General features: G+C 45.9%; 1 pseudogene; it reads right to left on the bottom strand.

Moving 5' to 3' along the window:
- Positions 1-340: 340 nt before the first annotated feature.
- On the bottom strand, positions 341-2,842 carry LOC119279372 (annotated as a pseudogene).
- Between the last annotated feature and the right edge of the window lie 1,297 nt (positions 2,843-4,139).

Below are 4,139 nucleotides of genomic sequence, written 5' to 3'. Positions count from 1 at the left end.
GTCTCCTGACCTCATTAATCAATTGAAGTTTCCAAAAACTACCATGAAATCTCCGGCGAAAAGTGACGTTGTGATTACTTCTAGATCCAATGAAAACTTTCGAGAAAATACAAAAAGTGGTCATCATTTCTTCCTCTTGGTAAGTTGGCTGGTTTCTTCCCATTCTTTCTTCTTTCCACTAATCTAATGGTTTCATTCTCCCATCGAGAGGTTATGATACTAGCAAGAGTCCTATTCTTCTCCTCTCGATCCTACCTTGGGTTATGTTTGACAGGGATGGTCAGTGAACTTCTATTGGTTTCAAAGGAGGATAGAGATCCATTGGGGAAGGCTCGAAAGGTTATTCGATATCAAAGGTTGACCCTCGAAGCGCCGCAGCCACTATTTTTACTCCTTTTATGCAATTATGAACGAAACTTTCTCGATTCCAATGCAACTTATCCTTTTGGAGTTGACATAACAAACTACGCGAGCCTCCCGATGAAGCCAACAGAAATCCTATCCGAATACTAAAAATAAAAGGCAATTTCATTATGGTGGTATACCAGCCGCCAGTTCTGGAAATTCCAGTTCCAATCGGAGCATATAGATCCGTAAATGGATTTGTATGTATAGCCACTTCAGTCGTGCTCCTCGTTTCTCGAATGGAAAAAAAGTATCTTCTTTCTGGGAACATGCTAAACCAGAAATTCTTATGTTCGTGATTCTTCATCCACCGATGCAGAAAATCTTCCAGTTTTCCATTCTCATATGAGGCAGGAAAGTTTATGGGCAACAGGTCGGCACGAAGTGATTCATCATGTTCAAACATGAACCTTTCGCTCGTTGGGGACAGTTTATAAATCATCAAATTCCCACAAATGGAATGAGAAGTGGGTCCATGTAAATGATCGAGACCTCGCAAACAACAACGTTCCTTCCCCATATGGAGTTCGGGACCCAAGCGCAATCATTGAGTGAACTGTATCTTATTCGTATTAGTTGACCTAAGCCGCACCATTATTGCAGGGGTGGGGCTCGGCCTCCGAACCATACGTGGGACGAGTTTCTGCCTCATACAGCTCGGGCCGAAGACCGGGGAAGTTGAGGAGAGATGGGGAGACCCAACTGCTGCCGGTCGGGACGGACAGGAAATGGGGCAGGGATAAGCTTGTGAAGAAGCAAGCTTATTGCCCCACCCCCCAAAAACAAACCGACCCAGCAAGAAAACGTATGCGCTTTAGCAACAAAGCGCTCATCCCTTGCTTGCTGCTTCGCGTTCTTCCTATTCCATCCCAGTCCATTCCGGGATAGGCGGCTAATAGAATCTAATATGTGCAGCAGTCGTCGTCTGACCAATCGGCTCGGACACCAGACCACTTGTGCCCGCCCATTCTGTCTCGCCCTAAATGGAATGGCTCTCTTAGTTACGCTGTGCCCCGACCCGAGTCCCCACGTCCGCTTTTATCCGCCCGCAACCCGGCCAACACAACATTAGGGCCGTCCCCCCCCCCATTCTATGCTGACCCGGGCCGGGGCTCGCTTTTTGGGAAGCCCGTTCCCACCGCGCTCACGGCCCGGCTGGCCTGCCAGCGGTAGTGGGAATTCTCCCGTTCCCTAGTCAAAAAAGGGTTGGTTGGATGCGGGATCTACTCCACGAGGAGCGGTACGAACGTAGATGATATCATCACGACCTCTCTTTGCGTACCGCTAGGGATGCTTAACGCCACTTCGCCAACTGGCATTACCTGCGCTTTCGTGTCTCTCAGTGTGGTCAGCACTGGGTGTTTCCGAGCAGCGAGGCTTACACCCATTCGCATTAATTCATCCAAAGTTCCTTACCCTTATGCACGAATTTTGGAATAAGCCATCTTCCTATCAAGGTTAAGGAGTCAACTGAGCATCTCAGCGGCGGGATTGAATACCCAGATCGAATTAGAGTTCACGCCGCCCGCCCTGAACAAATAGAATAGGAGGCGTGGGCCACAGGTCGCACATAAGCCATCAGGTCGCACGACAGAAGAACACCCAACATAAAGATGCACACTCCTCCATGTGAAATAGAAAGATTCATCTTCACTTTTTTGTAGTAGTCGTGACCAACAGCCATCAGCAGTCGGCTCGTTGGTAAGGCGAGAGCTTCAAGCCCGCTTTCTGGTGGCACACCCCCCAAACAAGCACCACTCGACGAGGGGGGGGAAGCTACAGGCCCAAAACCTTCGACCCTTCTTTCTATATGGGGGTGCCCGGGGCACCTCATCTTGTCATTTTGTTGCTCATTCCCCTTAGGCCGAAGTGTTTGGCCTTTACTTCGGAGCGCCCGCTCACGCTTCGCTGACCTATCGCGTGGTAAAGAGAAGAGAGTACGAAAGAATTGTAAACAGAGCAGACCGCAGAAAGATTCTAAATATGACAAGTCCCCCATGGATTAAGGAAATGAAGAACGGGAACGAAACGAAATAAAGCATTTCTAGCAGATGAGCTTCTCTCCATTTTGTCTGGTAATAGAATAGGGCGGCTTGCTTTGACCAACACTCCACTTTTTGCTCTGTCCATGGAGCGTATGAATTCCTTAAATGTAGATAGACCAAAAAAGGGAATAAAGGGATAGGAATAGGAATTATAGTACCATTGGAAGAAGAGGCACCAGTGGGAACATCTCTACTGACGAACCATTTCAATAGTACGGGTGCTGCCGTGCCACGGGGCACGACCATGGAAGTAATGAAAAAGAAGAAGTTCTGTAGTTGGACCATCTGCTCTATCCGTTCGATTTGAGCTTCTCCAGAGAAGATGAGACGCTAAAAATGAAAGTGTTCGCAACGCATACCGAAAAAGGGTACCTATGTTGCCGACCATTAATGACTAGTTTGAAGACCAGGAGCAGGGGCACGTGCCAAGAAAGATTTGTTACTTTCCCTATGGTTTTCGAACGTTTTCAATAAAACCTTCTCGTAGAAGTATTTTCACAAAGTTACCCTACAAAGGATCCGTCTTTCATGTTATGCGTCAGACACAATCTACTAATTGATTTATATTCTGATACCCTACTATATCATAGTCTCTACTACTAGTATTTTTAATACGTCAGGAGCTCATGAGACTCTTTTAGTGAAATTCATAAGTCTCAATTCCCGAGCGATCGCACCAAAAACTCGAGTTCCTTTTGGATTTCCTTCTTGATCAATGACAACCATCATCATATCATATTATCATACCATTGTCACGTTTGAGTTCTTTACATGTACGTACAATTACAGCTCGTCCTACTTCTGTCTGATCTTTCTAGAGGCATTTTGGGCACTGCTTCTTTGATTATAGCAACAATAACGTCACCAATATGAGCATATCAGTGATTACCAGCTCCTAAGATTCAAATACATATCAATTCGATAGCCCCACTCCATTGTTATCCGCTACATTCAAAAGGGTCTGAGTGAGATGGATCTTGGAAGTCTGGTTTTTGATTGGATAGTGATCTCGGGCACGAGTGGTTGATCTTCGCGGGCCGTGAATGGCCATGGAAAGGAGTATTGATGTCAATATGTTTGATCGAGAAGATTGGACGATGAAAGACGGATCCTTTGTGGTTTGAATAATAAGTTGTGGTCTCGATATTGGGCTATGGGCTGATTGCTTTCTGTATGAGCCTCTTGTGATTGGGCTCTCGTGGGCGGATTACCCGATGTGTACTCATCTTCCAACAAAGAGGAGAAGACATAACCAGAAGAATTGTGAGAAATAAGTTAATTTATGAAGTTGAGGCATTTCGATTTGGATTTCAAATAAGAAAGAAAAGACTCCTACGCCCTCGAGAGCATTCTCTTTCACTTGCATTTCTTCCTGAAGTTGGCTCGATGACCTGTCCAGCCTTGATTTTCCCAGTTATTACTCGAGCGCGCTGAGGCAACTCTGAACTAAGCTCAGGGGAGGGGTAGTAGGTATGCTTCAAACCCTCCGGCACCTTGAAGAACGATGGCACTAGATCAGGAAAGATGAATGACCAATGAGGACAGGACAATGGGGAAGTTGGTAATAGAGAATCCTCCCTTCTTCTTTGCTTTCTTGCCTGAAAAAATCCAAAACTAACCATTGGAACCTCATGGGCTACCGAGTTAGGAGATTCATTTTCTTTATTACTTTTACTTTTTTTTACTAAG

The sequence above is a fragment of the Triticum dicoccoides genome, chromosome 3B (assembly GCF_002162155.2).
Source record: "Triticum dicoccoides isolate Atlit2015 ecotype Zavitan chromosome 3B, WEW_v2.0, whole genome shotgun sequence".
Classification (NCBI taxonomy): domain Eukaryota; kingdom Viridiplantae; phylum Streptophyta; class Magnoliopsida; order Poales; family Poaceae; genus Triticum; species Triticum dicoccoides.
The sequence above is the reverse complement of the archived record's forward strand: the minus strand, read 5'-3'. Positions and strand labels throughout refer to the sequence as shown.